Here is a 23,590-nt window from a genome sequence, read left to right on the forward strand (position 1 = left end):
ACAAAGGCATGGCTGAGGGTTTCAGCATCAGATGAGCTGAGGCAAGGGCGGAGACAGGCAATCTTACGGAGGTGGAAGTAGGCAGTCTTTGGTACGCTGCGGTTATGTGGTCGGAAGCTCATTTCAGGGTCAAATGTGACACCAAGGTTGCAAACAGTGTGGTTCAGCCTCAGACAGATGTTAGGGAGGGGGATGGAGTCGGTGGCTAGGGAACGGAGTTTGTGGCAGGGGCCAAAATCAATGGCTTCGGTTTTCCCAATATTTAATTAGAGAACATTTTTGCTCATCCAGAACTGTATGTCGGACAAGCAGTCTGACAATTTAGAGACCGTGGAGGGGGTCGAGAGAAGAGGTAGTGAGGTAGAGCTGGGTGTCGTCAGCATACATGTGGAAACTGACGCTGTGTTTTCAGATGATGTCGCCAAGAAGCAGCATGTAGATGAATAATAGGAGGGGGCCGAGGATAGATTTTTGGGGGGACACCAGAGGGAACGATGCTGGAGCGGGAAGAGAAGCCATTGCAGGTGATTCTCTGGCTACGATTAGATAGATAAGAATAGAAACAGGCAAATGCAGTCCCACTCAGCTGGACGACGGTGGAGAGGCATTGGAGAAAGATGAAGTGGTCAACCCTGTCAAAGGCTGCAGACAAGTCAAGAAGGACGAGGAGGGATAGTTTACCTTTGTCACAGTCACAAAGGATGTCATTTGTGACTTTGATGAGTGCCATTTTGGTACTGTGGCAAGGGCGGAAACCTGATTAGTGGGATTCAAACATGGAGTTGCGGGAAAGATGGGCACGGATTTGGGAGGCGACAACAAACAGGTCATTTGACCCAACCAGTTGTCCAGCCTTACACGAGCAATAGTTCTAATCTCATGTGCACGTCCTGTTCTCATGTCCCTTTATTTCATTTTCCTTCAACCACCTATCTAACCTATTCTTAAATATTGGCATGGTCTCTGCTTCAATCACTAACTCTGGTAGTGCGTTCCACAGCCTCACAACCCTCCGTGTATAAAAAACTGTTTCTCCTGTTCTCTGTCTTCAATCTCTTACATTTAAACTTATAGCTACGGTCCCCTGGTTCTAGATCACTCAAATCATTGGAAACAGTCTGGCCGCAAAATTCGGCTCCATAGCACTCGTTGTTTCGATGTTACGGGTGGCATTTTGGTTCCAAAATTGTGTCCATGGCACGCGCATCGACTTCAAGTGCAGGCCGCGCTGGAAGCCATCTTTGGTAGTGTAGGAATTGACGAATTCCTGCGAATAAGAACATAAGAACATAAGAAATAGGAGCAGGAGTAGGCCATACGGCCCCTCGGGCCTGCTCCGCCATTCAATAGGATCATGGCTGATCTGAATCTAGACTCACGTCCACTTCCCTGCCCTCTCCCCGTAACCCCTAATTCCCTTATCTGCTAGGAAAATGTCTATCTCCATTTTAAATTTATTTAATGTTGCAGCTTCCACAGCTCTCTGGGGTAGCAAATTCCATAGATTTACTACCCTCTGAGTGAAGGAGTTTCTCCTCATCTCAGTTTTGAAAGGGCAGCCCCTTATTCTAAGATTATGCCCCCTAATTCTAATCTCACCCATCAGTGGAAACATCCTCACCGCATCCACCCGATCAAGCCCCCTCACAATCTTATATGTTTCGATAAGATCGCCTCTCATTCTTCTGAACTCCAATGAGTAGAGTCCCAACCTACTCAACCTATCCTCATACGTCAACCCCCTCCTCTCCGGAATCAACCGAGTGAACCTTCTCTGAACCGCCTCGAGAGCAAGTAACTGAGATCGACACCAGAGAATGATTAAACAGGTCTTTACTCAACGGAGATGCCACGAGGACTGACTGGGCAGTCCCATGGTTTGCAACGTGACATCATCACGTTTGCCAGCGTTTTCCCGCGCTCATAAAGGGGCCACATCCCGTACATGCAAACTCTATATACAAAACACAGTAATGCCTAACACAATGGTACAGGTTTAGGCTGGTGTTAGAACATCGTTAATGAGAATTATATAAAGTTAGCCAGAGTCATTCAGTGGTTCTGCTACATGCGCCCCCCCAAGAATTTGCTTTAATGGACAAAGTCAAATGGTGAGGGGGCCTGACAAGCCTGTCAGAACGACTCCTGTACTCTCGAGGCGGAGGCTGCTGGGCGGCTGGCGGTCTGGCGGGCGGTCGCACTTGGTCTGCCGTAACGACGACGGGTGGCCGACCCCGTCTCGGCGGTTGTGCTGTCTCGACAGGGCGGTCGAGGTCCAAATGTGCTGGCTTTAAGCGGTCGACCAAAATGTGGTCCGGTTTACCACTGACATCTACCGTGAAGGTTTTGTCCCCTGCTTCCAACGCGTGGAAGGGACCGGTATATGGGGCCTTGAGTGGATCCCTATGTGCGTCATGGCAAATAAAAACGTATTCAGCCTTGTGAAGCTCCATGGGAACGTGTGACCTCTGCGGCCCGTGGTGCGAAGTGGGCACCGGTGCGAAACATCTGGCCGCCTCTTGGTGACTAGCAAGCTGGGCAGACGTGGACCATTGCTCCGTCGATGTTGGTAGGAAGTCCCCTGGGACCCGCAGCGGCTGACCATACACCAGCTCCACTAATGAAGAGTGAAGGTCTTCTTTGGGGGCCGTGCGAAGGCCCAACAGGACCCACGGTAGCTTGTCTGCCCATCCAGCGTCCTGGAGGCTGGCTCTCAGGCAGCCTTCATTGACCGGTGGAAGCGTTCGCAGAGGCCATTCGTCTGTGAGTGGTAGGCTGTGGTGCGGTGTAATTTGACACCGAGTCCTTGGGCCACTGCATTCCAGAGTTCGGAGGAAAACTGCGGTCCCCTGTATGACAAAATATCGGCAGGTACTCCGAAACGGGCGATCCAGGAGGAAATGAATGCCCTGGCCACGTCCGCCGAAGTAGTGGATGACAGGGGGACCGCCTCCGGCCATCTGGTGGTGCGGTCAACCATGGTCAGGATGTGTGAAAAACCATGGGAGGGTGGGAGTGGTCCTACCAGGTCCACGTTGACGTGGTCAAAACGTCGCTCCGGAACTGTGAAGGTGGCCAACAGAGCTTTGATGTGGCGCTGTACCTTGGCCTTTTGGCAGACCACGCAGGTGTTGGCCCAGTCGCGGACATCCTTATGCATGCCATGCCATACAAATTTAGCTGACATCAGTTTCTGAGAGGCCTTCATTCCAGGGTGTGACAACCCATGTATGGCGTCGAACACTTTGCGGCGCCAGACGACCGGCACGACAGGACGAGGATCCTGTACGGAGACGTCACACAACAGCGTGGTACCTGCCGAATGGAACTTGACGTCGGCCAACTGGAGGCCAGTGATGGCCGTTCGGTAAGCTTGGATTTCCGGGTCTGAGGATTGGTCCGCTGCCATGAGGGCGTAGTCGATGCCCAAATGAACTGTATTGACAATCGCGCGGGAGAGGCAGTCTGCCACCAGGTTGTCCTTACCGGCCACGTGCCGTATGTCCATGGTGAATTCGGATATGTAGGTCAGTTGATGTTGCTGTCGGGCTGACCACGGTTCGGCGGTCTTGGACATTGCAAAGGTCAGCGGCTTATGGTCCACAAAAGCGGTGAAAGGACCTCCTTCCAGAAGGAACCGAAAATGGCGGATGGCCAGAAAAAGGGCGAGCAACTCCCGGTCGAACGTGTTGTATGCTCTCTCGTTCTGCCGTAGTTGACGGCTGAAGAATGCCAACGGCTGCCACGTCCCGTTCACCCACTGCTGTTGCACGGCACCAACTGCGTAGTCCGACACGTCGGTGGTGAGGGCGATGGTGGGTCCTGGCAGCGGGTGCGCCAGCATAGCCGCGTTGGCTAAAGCGCTTTTGGTGTCGGCGAACGCTCGGGCCATGTCATCCGTCCAGTCTACCAGGCTCTTGCCAGTCTTGCCCTTGAGGGCCTCATACAGGGGCTGCATGAGTAGTGCCGCCTTAGGCACGAAACGGTGGTAAAAGTTTACCATGCCTAGGAATTCCTGCAGGGCCTTTATGTTCTGCGGGCGTGGAAAGGATGTCACCGCCTCTACCTTCAAAGGTAAAGGAACCGCTCCCTCTGAGGTGATGCGATGCCACAGGAAGTCAATTTGGTGCAGGCCAAACTGACACTTGGCCAGGTTGATAATCAGGCCGTGTTGGCTGAGGCGTCAAAAAAGGGTGCGTAGGTGACAGGTATGTTCTTCCTTAGTAGGACTGGCAATTAGAATATCGTCCAGGTAGACGAAGAGGAACTTGAGATCCCGCAGCACGGAGTCCATCAGGCGTTGGAAAGCCTGGGCGGTGTTCTTCAACCCAAAAGGCATCCGTAAAATCTCGAAGAGGCCGAATGGGGTGATGACAGCGGTCTCCTGGACATCTTGTGGATGAACCGGGACCTGGTGGTAGCCCCGGACGAGGTCGACTTTTGAGAACACGGTGTTCCCTGCCAAATGGGCAGAGAAATCCTGGATATGGGGGATCAGGTACCGATCAGGTGTGGTGGCGTCGTTGAGTCGTCGATAGTCGCCGCATGGCCGCCATCCGCCGCCAGGCTTCGGGACGATATGGAGGAATGAAGACCAGGGACTATTCGACCGGCGAATAATCCCTAACCGTTCCATGGTTGCGAACTCCGCCTTTGCGACCGCCAGCTTCCAGGTTCTAGGCGTCGGGCCCGCGCGTAGACCGGGGGGCCGTTGGTGGTGATGTGGTGTTCCACACCATGTTTCGTGGCTGTGGAGGAGAACGTGGGTCTTGTCAGGTCAGGGAATTCGCTGAGCAGGCGAGCGAACTCATCAGGAGTCGGGAACGCACAGGAGACGGTGCGTGACGTAGTGTTACTGCGGTAACACGGAAGAAAATTACAAGTTGCTGCGTTGATCAGCCGTCAGTTCCTAACGTCGACCAGGAGGCTGTTGGCGCACAGGAAATCCGCGCCGAGGAGGGGCTGGAAATCTTTGGCCGTAACAAACTCCCAGTGAAAACGTTGCCCCCCGAGGCACAACTCCACTCACCGTCTGCCAAAGGTCCGAATTGTTCCGCCATTGGCCGGTTCAAGGGCGGGGCCGTGATTCCCCATCTGCACATCGAGGGCGGACGCGGGTAAAATGCTGCACTGCGCTCCGTTGTCGCACAGAAAACGACGACCGGAGAGAGTATCGGTGATGAAGAGCAATTTTCCCGCGTTGCCGATCACCATCGTGGCCGTGGGGTGCCCGTTAGACCCGTTCCTCGGTGGTCGCAGTGTTAGTCATTGGTTTTTTTGGGGGGGAAAACTGCAGGGAGGGCGGCAATGCTTCACTTTTGTGCCGAGCTGTGCGTGGTAGAAACACAGCCCAGCAGGCGGATGAGCTGGGGCGGTGTCTGCAGGGGATGGGTGCCTCGTGGCGGCGCAGTGCTGCCGAGTTACAGCGAAAATTTTGTCAGCCTCCGTAGCGAGTGTTGTGCAGTCTTCAACTTCAGATCTGGCCAGGGCAGCTTGTACCTGTTCAGGCAGTTGGCTAAAGAAAACCTTGCGGAATAGGAAACATTCCCGTTCTGAGCCCAGGAGTGTGAGCATTTGGCTCATCAACTCTGAAGGCTTGGAGTCCCCGAGCCCGGGCATAGCGAGTAATCGACGGGCGCGCTCCGATTTTGTGAGCCTGAAAACCTGCAGTAACCGCACCTTGAGGGTTTCATACTTGCGCTCTGTTGGGGGGTTTTCGAGGAGGCTGACGATCCGAGAGGCGGTAGAGCTGTCGAGTGCGGAGACCACGTAAAGATACTTGGTCTGATCCGCATTGATGTTCCTCAGGGCGAACTGGGCCTCGACCTGAATAAACCACGAGGGCGCTTGCTGCTCCCAGAACTGCGGTACCTTTAGGGAAACAGCGTTCACTTCCATGCTGTGCTCTTCTTTTGTGAAAACGTTCACAAAAACGGGGTCACCAATGTAGGAATTGACGAATTCCTACGAATAACGGAGATCGACACCAGAGAACGATTAAACAGGTCTTTACTCAATGGAGATGCCACGAGGACTGACTGGGCAGTCCCGTGGTTTGCGACGTGACATCATCATGTTTGCCCGTGTTTTCCCGCGCTCTTAAAGGGGCCACGCCCCGTACATGCAAACTCTATATACAAAACACAGTAATGTCTAACACAATGGTACAGGTTTAGGCTGGTGTTAGAACATCATTAAAGAGAATTATATACAGTTAGCCAGAGTCATTCAGTAGTTCTGCCACAGTAGGGCATTTGTGCGGGCACTGGGAGCTTGCGCCAGAAGTATGCAAAGTAGGCAGATTGTGACATCAATCAGCGTGTAATACTGATTGGATGCTAGCGCTGCCATTTTAGAGCTCAACGCTACAGTTGATGCTCTCTCTTAAGCACATTCAGCAGCAGGAAGGGCCCGCCCCACCGGCGCTATTTAAAGGGATCATCAACTACTTACAAGTTAGTTGCTGGTTGATTTCTTTTGGTTATTGCTGCATTTGTAGAAGTGTTTGGTGGTTTCTAGAGTTCTTTAAAGTTGCTAAAATCTACAGGGTGTGGTGTGGCAGGTGCTGAAGGACTGTGAGCTGGCTTCAAGGATGCTGCACAGACCACTTGCTCCCAGACATGGGTGCGGTAGTAGGCATTCCCCTTGGACTACAGCATGACAGGGAGAAGGAGCAGAGGCGACACAGAGCAGGACAAGCTGCTGTCAGAGGGAGAAGGAAGAGGGGGAGAAGGGCTATCAGCAGAATGCCATATCTACCCAGGGTGTTCAGGGAGGAACAGTGGGTCAGACGTCTGCACTTCACCAAGGACGTCTGCACTGAAATCTGCCACCTGCTGCAGCCACAACTGCAACCTCAGAGCAGACCGCATTGCCAGTGGCTGTGAAGGTCACGGTGGCCATAAACTTTTATGCGTTGGGCTCCTTCCAGGCTGGAGCAGGAGTTATTTGCAACACCTCCCAGTTTGCCTAAGGAGATAACTGAGGCCCTGTATTCCAAGACAGCTGAATACATTGCCTTCTCTCTGGCCAGAGCGCAGCAGGCTGAGCGAGCACGTGCTTTGCGAGCATTGCAGGCTTCTCCATGGTGCAGGGTGACATTGACTGCACGCACCTCGCTTTGCGGGAGCCGCATGTCAACTCTGAGATGTACCGCAACCGAAAGGGATTCCACTCCCTCAACATTTAGCTGCTGTGTGACCATACTCAGCGAATACCCGGTATCCTGGCAGCAGGCATGATGCCTTCATTCTGCACAAGTCCGCTATCCCATCTGCATTTGAGCCAACACAACAAACCCGAGGGTGGATACTGGGAAACAAGGGCTATCGTTAGTATCATGGCTCATGAATCCAGTGTGAAACCCATGCACACGTGGGCAGCATTCATACGATGAAAGCTATGCTGCCATACAAGATATAATCGAGCAGACCATTGGCGTGCTGAAGCAACGCTTCCGCTGCCTGGAGGAGCCCTGCAGTACTCGGTAGAGCGGGTGGTCTGCTGTATGCTGCACATCCTCGCCATCATGAGGGCACAGACATTGCCACCAACCATACGGCGACCAGCTGAGGAGCAGGAGGAGGAGCAGCAGGAGGAAGAGGATGAAGAGGAGGAGAATGAGGAGGAGGAGGAGGAAGAGGAAGGGTGGAGTCAACCCAGAAAGACCCTTACTGGCCGGGCTGTCTGTGACCGACTCACCAGGCTGCGATACCAGTAAACACAACCCCAATTCCATATTCACTAACAATCCCACACCCTACCTTCTCTCTGTCACTGGCCATCACAGCGTCTGCTTGTCCACAATGCAAAAATAAAAGCCAACACAAAATAAACGTTCCAAACCAAATTTATAAATGAAATCATGCCATATTGCATACAAACATAAACTAATCATCCTTGTGCATTCCCTTAGTGCCTGTCTTCTGTGTGCCTATAACTGTCCCAATGCTACCCCAGTGCTTGCAGCATGGCTGGTTGAAGGCAGCTGACTTTCAGTGGAGGAGACTGCAGATGGAGGATGACCTTGAGCAGCTCTGGGCTAGAAGGCCTGGCTTTGGACTGCACCATCTTGGCATGGGCTGCAGAAGTCTGGGCTGGCTGGCTAACAGGCAACAGCAAAGGCACTTGCAGAGTGACAGGGGTGGGAGGATGAATACTGTAATCCTGAGAGAGCACAGCAGGCTTGTGCTCAACGGAGCCACTGCCACACCCCGGGTGGGGACGGGGGCCTCAGCATTCCTAGTAATCTGTTGGAGGACAGATTGCTGGACTGCTGTGACACCCTGCAAGCCCCTTTCAACACTGGTACCCGCAGCCACAATGGCAGCAGTCTGAGCTTGCATGACAAAGTCGGAGCTTCCACTGCAGCACTCAGACATTGGATGGCTTCTGTTTGTGCTGCAATGGAAGCTGAGACATCGGCCATCAGAAGATGCATCGTGGTTGGGTTCACAAGTGTGCTAATGGAGTTGGCCATCACTTCCATGCTGGGGGGTGGGTCTGCGGGGGTCAGAGGAGTCTGAAAGTGCACTGTAGAGGTGAGTGATGGGTGCATGTATGGAGTGGTAAGTATGTGAGATGAGTGTAAAGTGTTAGAAAATGTTAACTTACCTTTGTTTCTTCCTGCAACCTTCAGCCGCTGTGGAGCTGGAGCCCCCAACATTTCCATTGTAGAGATCACAGACTGGCTGCTGCATCCTCCGATGCAACAGTCATCTGATTTCTGCAAAGTAGAAAGTTTTGGTGAGTCCTGAACACAAGGACTCATCAAACTACACAGAATGTCAGTGTTTGACAGCTTTCAAAAATTCTTGACAGGTGAAACATCATACGTTGACATGCTCTGCAACTGGCTTCACCCTAATTGGCCTGCTAAGCCCACCGGGCGGCCTTAACAAGGTCAATCAGGGGAAAATCCCGCTGGTTGGCCAGATGCTGATGGAGGCAGGACTGAAACCCGACAAGTGGAAGTCCCACCTCCAAAAGCTTCCCATTGTGAAAACCACCCCCATGGCAGCCAATTTGCATACAGCAAGCTCACACAAACAGCAAAGTGATAATGACCATATAATCTGTTTTAGTGATGTTGATTGAGGGATAAATATTGGCCAGGACACCAGGGATAACTCCCTTGCCCTTCTTCAAAATAGTGCCATAGGATCTTTTGCATCCACCTGAGAGGGTAGATAGGGCCCCAGTTTAACATCTCATCCAAAAGACAGCACCTCTGACAGTACAGCACTGGAGTGTCAGCCTAGATTTTTGTGTTCAAGTCTCTGGAGTGGGATTATGAACCCACAACCTTCTGACTCAGAGGTAAAGAGTGCTACCAACTGAGCCACAGCTGACACTCTGAAGGGATAATTACTAGTCCTAGCCCTTTGCGGGCTACCCCAGATCAGGTGTATTCCCCAGACATTCACCTTTAACTAAAGTTAGAGATACCTGAATTCTATAAGACGCTTAATTGGGTCTACAGGTCCAGGCTATCTCTCTCTAAAGGAAAGGAATGATGTAAAGATGTTACCGTCCTCCAGATAGCACTTTTAATAAGTTTAACTAGACTGTAACCTTCTGGATATTATGAGGGTCCGGAACCCCCCTCCCCCCAGAATTCTGCAATTCCTTACAAAAGAGTGTACAGAAATTGAGTTTGTGAGTTTGATACAGAAATATAACTTGAGACAATTCTAAAAATGTATAGATTTATTTAAGAGCCGATATACAGTTAACAGCTGTTGAGTCAATCACAACTTTAACAGTTCAAAATACAAATAGCTTACATTTCTTATTCTCACAGATCCTTATTCTCAAATCTTAACTTCGTACATTTTTACATTTCTATTATTCTTAATCCAGAATATCCACCAAAATCAAATTAAAAGTACCTTTTTGACCCCCGAGACTCAAAGAATTAAAAACTTAAAGAGTGTGCCTCTGAAGTTGAGAATTGCTTGCCCTTTCCAGTGACTTCTGACTTTCCATGTGAAAAGCTCTATTTTTATACCTTTTTTTAGTGGTTTATCCTTTGAAGTTTTCTGCTGATGTAAGCTAATTATCTCTAGTCATTCTTTGTTGAATTCTTTTCTATTCTTACTGTCAATTTAGCTGTTAGCTTGCAGACTGCTGTCTGTTGTTTAGGTGTTTCAAAACTTACCATAAAAAACAATATGACAGTAGTATTTATTTGATGCCATTCTTATTGAAGGGCTTCCATTCAATTCTAAAATCAATTAGCTGTTTGGAAGCAGACATCGTGACTCCTATGTGTTCCAAGTTCAACACAAACACATTGTGATTGCTTGGTGTCATCTATTGAAGTCATATCTACAAAGTCTTCTGTAGGTATCATATTTACAACAAACATGTAAATCAAAACCACTTCAACCAGGGTGTTTGCTGCATTTCTTAGCTACTTCAATTGGTTGCATATATAATCATGTTTCCTGTTTCACATTTGACGTTACTTTTACGAAGGCACATGGTTTTTTAATATTCTGTGTTCCTGTTCAAAGTGTTAGTTTTTAACACTTTACTTGGGCATTGTTATTGTGTTGGTTCCAAACTGCAGACATTCTGCAAGCTGCAACTTGCTGTTTCAATAGGACCATTGTCTCAGTATTAACAATCAATTCCCATTTCAAAAGCTTGTGTGGTGTTTACAACTTTTGTGTTAACAACTGATCTTATCTCAAAAGCCTGTGTTCTTTTTGCAGCCTGTGTCGTCGAGGTTTTCCAGACTTTTAAACCCAGTATGTCATGTATATCAGAAATCTGTTCATAGGATGGTGTATCTCTTGGAATATGGCTATTTCCTTTACAACTCAGTAACCTAGCTTCCAACAAGTACCCAGACTTCAGGCACATTTATTTTGTCCTTTCTGCTGTTGAAACTAAGCTATTTAAACAAAAAAATGACAATCCCTGCGTAATGTCTTCATTCATCATTCAGATCCAGTAAGTAATATATTCTGTCGTCTGCTAAAGAGAGAAGCTTCCTGAGACTCTGCTGACCTGAGTTACATGGAGGTGTATGAGACCTTTCACCCAGCCATGTTCCAGTTGTCAGGCTGGTGACCAGACAGAATAAATCAAATTAAACATGAATATAGAGCTGAGAGCCTGCGAATACGAGGAGTTATAAGTATTAAACGATAATGTGGGCTGGATCGATTTCTACTTGACCGATTACAAAGAGTGCTTTTATCTGATCCAGGACTTTGAAGGGGGGAGGGGCATGGTTGCTCTTGTTGACTTGAAGGTACATAACGGCCAAGAAATGTGATTGCCCTTTTTTTGCTTTTAATGGATGTGGGAGTTGTTTGTTGTTCAAATTGTGTCTGTCCAACTCACAATTAATTGCCATTTTATTGGCTTGCCTAGTCGGACTCGGCAGCTTAGAATTAAGAAAATGATGTGCTTGAGACAACGTATAAGCTCTAAGAAGCATTCCAAGGTAAATAAATGTCGACATTTTCTGATTGATGTAATTTTAATGCCAGCGTTAATCTATTTGAAAATAATGTGTTAACTCTCATGCTTAAAATAACGCCAATCAGAAAATCTATCACTTTGATATGGTTCCTAAGGTGCGTGGTGATGTATCAATGATCAATGACAAAGGAAGTATAAAAACAAGGTGAAGGAGGTTAAGAATATTGTAAGGCGAGCTAAAATACAAAATGAGCTGAGGATAGCAGGGAATATTAATGGAATGTTAAGCATTTGAGTGACTATCTACACAGCAAGCAGGTGAAAAAGAAAATGGTCCAGCTAGGGATAGGTTGCAAGGGTGACATATCAAACAACTAAGGGATTGCAGATATATCTTCTATTCTGTATTCATGCCACCAGCAGTCACTCCAGCACGGAAGCTGAATTTTTATTTGGGGGGACGGGGGTTGGGAGAAAGAATGGAGGGAGTGCTAAAACTAATAGAAATAAAGTGATAGGCTGAGGAAGTTAAAGAAAGATGTACAAGGGTGCTTTAAACCAGTGGTTAGTGAAATCGATTGTATCCTTGCCACTAATTTTAGGGAATCATTAGAAACTGGAATAGTGCCTGAGGACTGGAAATGACTGGAAATGACATAGCATCAAACTTTAAAAAGGGTTATAGGAATTCTCTACCACAGACAGCTGTGGAGGCCAAGTCACTGAATATATTTAAGAAGGAGATAGATAGATTTCTAGACACAAAAGGCATCAAGGGGTACGGGGAGAGAGCAGGAATATGGTATTGAGATAGAGGATCAGCCATGATCATATTGAATGGCGGAGCAGGCTCGAAGGGCCGAAGGGCCTACTCCTGCTCCTATTTTTCTATGTTTCTATGACACAGGTCAGTGAGCCTAACGTCTGCTGTGGGTGAAGTATTAAAGGCTTCGTGAAAGGAGGGTTGATGAACTTTTAGATAGCTTTGGTGTGGCAAGAGAAAGTTAGCATTGACTTACGGGAGGGAGGATGTGCCTCACAAATTTACTAGAGTAGCTTGAGGAAACAAAGGATTCTTGTTGACAGCAGAATTTATTTCTGGATAAGGTATTAAAAACCTTGCTGAAATCTAAATATATTGTGCCACGCGAGCAATTAGCAAAGCATGACAGAGGAGGCAAGTTCCTGAGGCAGACTGAAAATTGACTAAACTCAGAGAAAGAAAAAGATAGTTGTGAACAGAGCTGCATCAACAGGGTAAGGGGAGAGGGGTAGCAGGATGCCACATAGAATCATAGAATGATACAGCATAGAAGGAGGCCATTCGGCTCATCATGCCCCTGCTGGCTCTTTAAACAAGCTATCCAATTAGTCCCACACCCATGATCTTTCCCCATAGCCCTGCAAATTTCACCCCTTCAAGTATTTATCCAATTCCCTTTTGAAAGTTACTATTGAATCTGCTTCCACCACCATTTCAGGCAGTGCATTCCAGATCATAACAACTGCATGTTGCCTCTGATCCTTTTGTCAAATACCTTAAATCTGTGTCCTCTGGTTACTGACCCTCCTGCCACTGGAAACTGTTTCTCCTTATTTACTCCATCAAAACCGTGCATGATTTTGAACACCTCTATCAAATCTCCCCTTAACCTTCTCTGCTCTAAGGAGAACAGCCCCAGATTCTCTAATCTCTGCATGTAACTGAAATATTTAATCCCTGGTACCATTCTCGTAATTCTCCTCTGCACCCTCTCCAAGGCCTTGACATCCTTCCTAAAGTGCGGTGCCCAGAATTGACCACAATACTCCAGCTGGGGCCTAACCAGTGTTTTATAAAGGTTTAGCATAACTTCCTTGCTCTTGTACTCTATGCCTCTATTAATAAAGCCAAGGCTCCCGTATGCTTTTTTAACAGCCTGCTTAAATGTCCCGCCACCTTCAAAGACTTGTGTACATGCACCTCCAGGTCTTGCTGTTCCTGCACCCCCTTTAAAATTGTACCATTTAGTTTATATTGCCTCTGCTTATTCTTCCTACCAAAATGTATCACTTCACACTTCTCTGCATTAAATTTCAACTGCCCTGTTCTGCCCATTTCACCAGTCTGTCTATGTCCACCTGAAGCCTGTTACTATCCGGCTCACTGTTTACTACATTGCTTTTGATAAGTGTATTTAAATGATTTGGCACCAGGGATAGAAATTTAGAACTGGAGTCAAGCTAACACCAAGTTTGGAAGGGTTTCAAACGATAAGGAACAAACCAAATATAAAGTGACCTGTGTAGGTTGGGAAGGTGGGCTAAACTGGCATTTAATGTGGACAAATAAAAAGTAATAAGAATAGAGAAGACAAATAAATAGTGGGAATATAAACTAAATGGCTATAGGCTACAGGAGAGGGACCTGAGGATATTGGCAGGGAGCTCACTGAAACCAACAGCACAGTACGTACTGGGGGAAGGAAAGCTCATTGTATCTCAGGATGTATATAGCTAGAGGGATAGACTATGGATCCCTAGAGCTGATGCAGTCCGTACAATGCACTGGTATGACCAAATGCGGGGCACTGTGCACAATTTGCTGTGTGTAGCAAATGTGTCCAGGCAGTGGAGGTGGTGGAGGAAATGGCACCCAAACTTGAAGCACCTGAGCGGTGAAGAATGAAAGGCCTGGGACCGTTTACTCTGGAGAGGAAAAGGATCTGGATGATATATCAGCCTGTGTAGGGAATAGTTAAACTGAACCTCGATGTTTGAAGTTGCCCCAACTCTAGAAGGAGAGGACATTGGCTGAAGCTCAGGAAGTTGAGAGAGAATTGGATAAGTAATCAAGGAAGTAGGTAACTGAGAGACATTGACCGAGAAATTCTGGAGCCCCATTTTGGGTGAGTGGGAGGCGCAGGGTTCAATCCCTGTGCCTGATTGGTGATGCGCCCCAATATTGGGCCCCTGTCTCCCAAGAACAATATTGAGATTGGCTTGAAAAAGCAGCAAATAGTATTCAAGCCAAAATTAATTGTGTGAGTTGGGGGGGTATCTATCAAGTGACAAAATTGTTGCAAACACATGATGGGTTAAAGATATAGATGATAAGACACATTTTATGTGTGGCATGAATTCTAGGAAAGTAAAATAAATATTGTTAAATCACATTAATTAGGAATAACCCTTCAGCCGTTACCACTTAGATAGCTTGAATTAATCCCATGTACCTTGTAATGAGTAGAGTTTGATGCAGTGGAACAAAGTTGTTTACTCTAGTGTAATGCAGTTTTCAACCTCTTTATTTTGGGGTGAAAGTTGCATTTTCAGCATCATTTGCTGTGTGTCTGTGGTCCATTGCACACCCTCCATCAACAGTGCAATACTAAGTGAAACTGAAGCTGGTGAATTAATTCACTAAATAATGTGTTGGTTATTAGTGCACTTCATGGGATTTTGCCTTCAGCAATTTTGTATTAATCTCTCTTATCACCTAAACCAAATTTCATCAAGCCAGAATATCACTGGCAATGCTTTCTTGTGAGGATTTTGTTACACAACCAAAAAATGTTGAAGCTTGCCCTAAGTGTTTTCTGAGCTTATATCTGCCTTGGTACTGCTGTGAACGATCATTCTGTACATGGAATATAATATGTGCAGTAATATGGCTTTAAAAAAATGGCTGTTTTTCTAAAGGGGTAGGCACCACTTGCCCTATTGCTTGCCTAAAAACATGCTAAGAAGCCAAGTGTAAGGTGGTCAAGTGCTCCACTGGATTTCCCTGTGCTTCCACCCTGAGTATTGCCACTATTGTAAAGGTGACTGTGCGGAGCCTGTATGGCACTCCACAGAGTAGGAGGTTCAATAGGAGTGCGATTCTGCAGCACCATTTTGGTTGGGAGCCACTTCCACCACTTCGAAGTTGCAGTTTCTGAGCATTTAAAGGTACTTTGTGAAATTGCTGAGAACATAAAGGGACCTCTACATAGTGAAATTCCTCTTGGGATTCCATTGTTCTTGTGCTTTGAGGAGGAGAATGATAAGGACATGGAGGAGGAGAGGATGGAATCCAGGAGGGTGTGGCTGCAGGAAAGACCCAAGCCATAGGTACCTGATCCGTAGGGCCTACACCTAGGACCTACCTGGATCTTTTCTAAAGGCAGTGTCTGAGAAGGTGGGGTTCTGCACCCCCCTCCCTGCCCAGCACCGTGACAGAGATATTCCAGCTGTTAGAACCTTACTTACAACCTTATTCCATCAGGGGCACTGCCTTATCACTGGCTGTAAAGGTGACAGCAGCACAACGTTTACGCATCCAGGTGGTTTTAGGTTTTAGGTTTTAGGTGGCCTCTGGCGACAGTCTGGCCTGCAGTTTATCACTTTTTAGACAGATCACCGATTCTTCTTCTTCTTCTTCTTAGACAATCCCTCGGAACCAAGGATGACTTGCTTCCACATTAAAAATGAGTTCTCAGGTGACTGATGAGTCCAATGCGGGACCTACAGTCTCTGTCACAGGTGGGGCAGACGGTGGTTGAAGGGGCGGGTGGGTGGGGTGCTTGGGTTGACGTGCACTCCTTCTGCTGTTTGTGTTTGGCTTCCACTAGCTCCTGGCGAAGAGACTCGAGGTGTTCGGCGCCTTCCTGGATGCTTCTCCTCCACTATGTGCGGTCTTGGGCCAGGGATTCCCAGGTGTCGGTGGTGTTGTGTCTATGCTTTAATGTGTTCAATCAAGCATGTAGATACGTCGAATTAAATCAGAGTCAGGCAGACAGGCTTATAACTGTGATCTTTACTTTATTCCTAAAATGGCTGACTGCTGCTTTCCCGGGTAATTCCCATAATGCAATGCACATTACATTACCGTATTAACTGGTGTTAAACTCGCACATTACATTACCGTATTGACTGGTGTCAAACTCGCAATCAATACACGACATCCCCCTTTTCCTTGGAAACAAACTTGCAGTTTACAAACAGTTGCTTACAATAACACTGCATAACTTATTTGATTTATAAACTTTTTACAAACTTGTGTCTTACCACACAACTAAATAATTCCCAGGTTTAAACATGTAACAACACCCATGCAGTTCTCGCACAGTTTATGTTGTGACATAATCAGACAGTCTTTGGGGTTTTCTTTTAACCCTTTGAGGTCTGGCTGTATTGGGTATGTCTGACATATTGGTGTCAGTGGGTATTGCCTGTGTCACAGTGGTATGTGTGTCAGGATCTATTATACTGTCCTCAGTCCCTTGTGTTTCCTCCTGCTCATGGAGTGTCTCTTTTTGTCCATTGGTTCTGTATTTCTTCACAAACATAGTGTTTCTCGAGTAGCGTGCTCCTTCTGGAGATTCCACTACTACTTGGCTCCCTGTTTTACTCAAACCTTTGTGCGGTGTGGCATTAAAAGGAGTGGTGAACTTGTCCACTTTGTCCTGCCGTACCAGCACCGTGCTGCCAACTTCCACCTCTGAGTATTGTGTTCTCCGCTGTTCATCTGCGTACAGTTTGGACTTGCCTTTTTGTTCTGCATCCCGGTCACGTACTTCCATGTCTGTGCGCGACTCTGTGATGTCTGGTAGCTTTCCTCTCATTTTCCGTTTAAAGAGCAGCTCTGCCGGGCTCTTTCCTGTCGTGGCATGGTCAATGCTCCTGTACACAGTCACATATTTTCTAAGTTCACGTTTCCAATCTAGTCCTTCTGACTGAGCAATTCTGATTCTCTTCATCAGCGATGCATTCTGGCGCTCGACTTCTCTGTTAGCCTGAGCCCATTTTGCTGTCGTTTTCAGGTGTTTGATCCCGTTGTTTTCACAGTATTCTTTGAATAATTCAGATCTGAATTGGGGACCATTATCAGATTTGCAGGTGATTGGCAAACCATGACGGCTGAAGATTGACTCTAAACTATCAATAACCTTCTCTGTTGTTGTGGAGGTCAAGATGTTGTATTCATAGTAGCGACTATAATAATCAGCTACCACAAGACTGGAGTGGTTGGATGGCAAGGGTCTCAGTAAGTCTATAGCTACATCCTGCCAGGGGCCCTCCGGTAATGGTGTTGGTCTCAACGGTTCAGCTGGGTCGGGTCTGGCTACTATCTGACAGCCGTGGCACGCTTTACAGTGTTTTTCAGCTGCCTTGTCCATGCCAGGCCACCAAACCTTGGTTCTGAGATTTTGCTTTGTTCCAACTATTCCCAAGTGTCCTTCATGTGCTAACACCAGGGCTCGTGCGTGTAACACTGTGGGTAGCACGATGCGTGTTCCCCAAAGAACTAGGTATCCCACTACGCACAGCTCGTTTGCAATTGCTGCATAAGCTTTACAGTTCTCAAAATGTCTGTTTGTGATTGCCTTCCGTACCTCAATTAGCTCTGGGTCGGTAGCAGAGGCTTCCTCCACCTCTCTAGTAGTGAGTGCTTTTGGTGTCGCACTCACAGCTACAAATCTCACGTATTCATCTGAGCCATGAGAATGTCTCTCCTGTTTTGCTGTCTCCCCCAGCAATCGTGACAGTGGGTCTGCAATTTTTTGCTTGTCTGGAATGTGTATCACCTTGAAATCATACGGCTGTAATCTAAGTACCCATCTCTTTATACGGGCACAGGGTTTAGAGTGTGGGCCGTATATCACTTGTAATGGCTTATGGTCAGTTACGAAGTTAAATTTTCGGCCATACACATATGGATGCAGCCTCTCACAAGCCCATACAAGAGCTAAGGCCTCTCTCTCTGTTTGAGAGTATTTCCTCTCACTGTCTGTTAAACTACGACGTACATAGCATATTGGCACCTCTTGTCCCTGTTGGTCCTGAACTAGTACTGCGCCTAAACCTACAGGACTGGCATCTGATATCACCTTGGTTGGTGCGTCCTTATCAAAATATGCTAAAGTGCCGGCTCTGGCCAACTCTTCCTTGAGTGAACTGAATGACTGTCTCTGTTGTGATCCAAATTTAAATGGTGTGTCTTTTCTCGTCAGGCGTCGCAGTGGCTCTGATAGCGTTGCAAACTGCGGGATGAATCTGCTACTGTACCCAACGAGTCCCAAGAAACTCCTCACCTCTGTAGCATTCTCTGGTTCCCGAGCTTCTGCCACCACTCGCACTCTCTCTGCTGTTGATCCAATGCCCTTTTCAGACAACAGGATTCCCATGAAAATCAATCGGTCCATGTTGAATTGGCACTTCTCTGAGTTTAGTGTCAGTCCACTTTCCATTAGTCTGGTCATGACAGCGTGCAGGCGTCTGTCGTGCGTTTCCTGGTCGTGTGCATGCACGATAATGTCGTCTGAGATGTTTTCAACACCCTCTATTCCAGCTAAGGCATTAGCTATCTCGTGCTGATATTGCTCACTCGCTGAAGAGACACCGAATATCAGCCTCTTGTACCTGTATACTCCGTTATGTACTGCAAACGTTGTGATTTCTCGTGACTCAGGGGTCAGTTCTAGCTGGTGATAACCCCATTTCAGGTCTAGCTTACTAAACACCGTCGAGCCGTTTATACCTTGGAGCATCTCATCAACGGTGGGGATTGGATATCGTTCCCTCACTATTGCCTGGTTTGCTCGTCTCATGTCTAGGCATAACCTTACATCCTTATCCGCTTTTGGTACAATAACCACAGGATTTACCCATGGGGTACAGGTTCGATAATGTCCATGTCCCTCAATTGTTTTATTTTGGCTTCTACTGCCCCCCTTAAGTTGAATGGTATACGCCTGAGTGGCTGGGCCACAGGCTTCACTTGTGGGTCGATATACAAACTGATCTGTTTTGTGTTCAGCCTTCCTACTCCCTGGAACACCTTTGGATACCGCTGTTCTAGTAGCTGTCTTACATCTACCACAGCTGAGACATCTGCGCCTATTTTTAAAACTCCCAGTTTAATGGCTGTCTCGCTTCCTAGCAATGGCTCTCCATGGCCTTTAACCACAATGAACTCCGCCTGCTCAGTTCTCTTACCTATTGTAATCCCACATGTGAATACACCTTTAACTGACAGTGGTCGGCTAGAAGCATAAGAGAATAACTTTCTCTCTGTCTTAGGGACATGTGACTGACACTTAATGTGTTCTGACTTTAATCCTTCCCATGTATTCTCACCTATCACATTATTAGTTGCACCCGAATCAATTAACATTCTCAAGTTTACTCCCCCCACACAAAAGGTAAGTCTCTCTGTCATGTTATTTCCAGTAACAGCCAATGCAAAGTCATTTTGTTCCTCTACATTGTTCACACTGTGTTTCTTTGTACCCTTTGTGCGGCATACTTTAGAGAAATGATCCTTTCCCTTGCACTTATGACACATTTGTCCGCGTGCTGGGCATTTCGGATCTCTGCCCATGTGGTCTGTGTGTCCACATCTGTAACATTTCCTTTTGTTCCTATCACCATTTCTCTTTGGGTTCTCTGTCGAGCTTTTCACATAATACCCCCTTTTTTGTGTAACACAACGAACAGTATCTGTCTCCGCCTTCTCTGTACATGACATGGCTGACATCTGCTCCTTGACGTTTTCACATAGTGAGGCCAATTGTAACATGCGGGCGAGCGTTAGACCATGCACTTCCTCTAGCAATTTCCTCCGCACATAGGCTGACGTGCACCTACTCAGGATAGTGTCCCTTATTTGATTATCCACATCCCCCCCAAAAGCACAGTCTTTAGCAGCCTGTCGCAAGCGAGTAGCAAATTGTTGCACAGTCTCACCTGCCTTCTGGGACAACTTATGAAAAGTCTGTCTAGCAAATGCTGCGTTGACCTGGGGCACGAAGTAGTGATTCAAAGCACTAACCGGCGCCGTGTAGTCTGCTGGCTCTCCTGTGTCCGGTAGAGTCGAAAAGATATCCTGGACATCTGGTCCTGCTAAGTGTAGAAGTAGAGCTCTTCTCCTCTGCTTTGTGGCAGCTGTAGAGGTATCATCGATAATGAGTCCTTTGCCGTCGGCATAAAGCTCAAAAGGTGTTAACCACCTCGTCCATCTTGGACCCAACGTGGCTGGCTCGGCGAAACATGCAAAATTTTGAATGCCGGTCTTCTCCATCCTAGCTAACTAAAACTTGGGCAACTACCTATTTAAAAATGATTCTGTTCGTTATCCTCATCGCCAATGTTGTATCTATGCTTTAATACGTTCAATCAAGCATGTAGATACGTCGAATTAAATCAGAGTCAGGCAGACAGGCTTATAACTGTGATCTTTACTTTATTCCTAAAATGGCTGACTGCTGCTTTCCCGGGTAATTCCCATAATGCAATGCACATTACATTACCGTATTAACTGGTGTTAAACTCGCACATTACATTACCGTATTGACTGGTGTCAAACTCGCAATCAATACACGACAGGTGGGGATGTTGCACTTTTTCAAGGAAGTTTTGAGGGTGTCCATGAAGTGTTTCCTCTGCCCACCTGGAGCTCTCTTGCTGTGTCGGAGCTCCGAGTAGAGTGCTTGTTTTGGGAGTCTCGTATCGGGCATGCGGACGATGTGGCCCGTCCAACAGATGCCCATTTAAGTTCCACGTGAACCCAGTAAAGCAGAGAGGGTGAGTAATCAACTTCTTCCGAGTGGCTGCAGAAGATTCTCCATACCACTGATGTACAATACTTTTGTCTCCTTGCATAATCTATAGATACACACAAAACACTGAAGATAAGTTTAAACTGTAATACAGTAACATTATGAGAATATTCACTGTCTCCGCTTTTATTACAACTAGCTCCATTTTCTCCGTTACCTGCCTCGCTTGGGTATCTGACCTCCACTCCCCATAAACTCACATGCTGATCTGCACTAAGGCCTGTTTGCCATCACCCCTATTCTCAACGATCTACTCTGACTCCCTCTCCCTAAATGCATTGAGTTTTAAATCCTTGTCCTCATATACAGCTCACTCCACTGCCTTACCCTGACCTATCCTTGCATCTTCCTCCAGCGTTATGTTCCCTCTGTGCTCTTCAGTCCTCTCTAGTATTGTGTGCTTCCCCTATCCCCTCTGCTTCACCATTGGAGACACGGGGAGAAATTCGGCATCGCCCCGTTTGGGGCGCAATTATCAGCCGGGCGTAAAGTTTATCGCCCCTGGAGGTGATTGGAGCGCTAAATCAGGCGCTACACACCTCTCTTAAGGTGCTAACGCCGAGGAGCGAGGTGCTAACTTGGAGCGAGGCGCTAACTCAGAGCGTTGGCAAAGCTCATGTGATGTCAGTCAGCAATGGAACACAGACACACTCCAGAAGTCTCTCTCTCAGAATGCGTGGTGCAAAAATGTCGCCGACAAAAAAAGTCAGGAAGTGGTCGCCTTTAAATAGCGTTCCCCAGCCCTTCCCGATTGCAAAACGTTCCCCTCAACCTGTCATTGCTAGCGGCAGGCGGTAAGGCGGGGGCGCCACTCAATATCTGGTCTGGAGCACTACCGGGGCGTTGCACACTCGACTGACGTCACGATCTGCGGGCGCAAGAGATCGTGGTGGTGATGTTTAGCGCCGCCGCAACATGTCTGGTCAATTTCGCAAGTGGCGCAAACATCACCGCGCCTGGGCGCTAGTTGTTTTGTGACCCATTAGCGCCCTCTTGGGGCACTAACGGGAGGTGCAAAGCAACTGAATTTTTCCCCCACAGTCTTCAGCAGTTGGAGCTTAAATCTGTGATCCTTATGCCTCTATACACTCTCTCCACTTTTAAAAGCCTCTTTAAGTTCTTTTTCAACAACAACAACAACGTGCATTTATATACTGCCTTTAATGTAGTAAAATGTTCCAAGTTGCTTCAGAGGAGCGTTTTCAGACAAAATTTGATACCAAGCCATAAAGAGATATTAGGACAGGTGACCAAACACTTGGTCAAAGAGGTAGGTTGAAGGAAAGACTTAAAGGAGGAGAAAGATGTACAGAAGCGGAGAAGTTTAGGGAGGGAACTCCAGAGCTTAGGGCCTAAACAACTGAAGGCACAGCTGCCAATGGAGGGGCGAAGGAAATCGGAGATAAACAAGGGGCCAGAATTGGAGGTTCAGATTTTCGGACAGTTATAGGGCTGGAAGAGATTACAGAGATAGGGAAGGGTAAGGCCATGGACGGATTTGAACACATGGATAAGAATTGTAAATTTAAGGCGTTGCTTGACCAATATAGGTCAGTGAGCACAGGGCTGATGGATGATCAGAACTTGATGCGAGTCAAGCTATGGGTAACAGAGTTTTGGATGAAGATGAGTTGAAATTTATGGAGGGTGGAAGGTGGGAGGCTGGCCAGGAAAGCATTGGAAGAGTCAAGTCTGGAGTTAACAAAAGCATGGATGAGGATTTCAGCAGTAGATGATCTGAGGCAGGGGCGGAGATGGGCAATATTATGGGTGTGGTAGTAGGCGATGCTGGTGACGGAGAAGATATAGGATCAGATGCTCAGCTCAGGGTCAAATCGGAAACCAAGGGCAGGATTTTCCCATCGGAGGTGGGATGGCAGCGGGAGAGCTGGTTGGCGGGTACCGGTCCCACTTCCATCTGCAGCCGCTCTCTGAAAATGATTTTCCATAGATTGGCCTTGTTAAGCCCGCCTTGCGGGGTTCCCGGCCAATTAATAGGAAGGCAGTCCGATGACGTCATTTGATAATGCGTCATCAGCCAGTTTCCTTAAAGGGACCACGGCCACATTGATTTTGACAGTTGTACTGTCAGTGTTCTGCAGCATTGAGGTGCTGCAAAAACTGATAAGCAGTGCACAAAGGTGCACGGCTGCACCCAGGCTCATGCATGACTCCCTCCATATGCTTATGGCGGAAGTCACAGTACAGGTGGAGGTTCTCTTCCCTTCCCATGGGCGGAAGAGACCTCCCCAGGACACCAACGCAGCCTGGTTGCACATTGCACAGGAGGACAAAAGCAGGGATGTCGTCAGGAGGACCAGGCTGCAGTGGCGCCAACCTTTCAATGATCTCAGTGGATCACAAAACATTACTGCAAAGCCACACTCTACCTCATCCTGCTGTGCCTCTCATCACATCCCCATCACTCTGCCTTCCCTACCCTACTCCTGCACATCTTTATTTACACCAACTTACCTTGCACCTCCGCCCATCCCTCTATATCTACATTATCGCTTCCCCATCTCACTAGCCACCCCTCACACTCACCCTCATCCTAGTCCAATCATACCAAG

This window comes from Somniosus microcephalus, chromosome 16 (genome assembly GCF_052327205.1).
Source record: "Somniosus microcephalus isolate GS21.2 chromosome 16, FLI_Smic_1.0, whole genome shotgun sequence".
In the NCBI taxonomy this organism is placed as follows: Eukaryota; Metazoa; Chordata; class Chondrichthyes; order Squaliformes; family Somniosidae; genus Somniosus; species Somniosus microcephalus.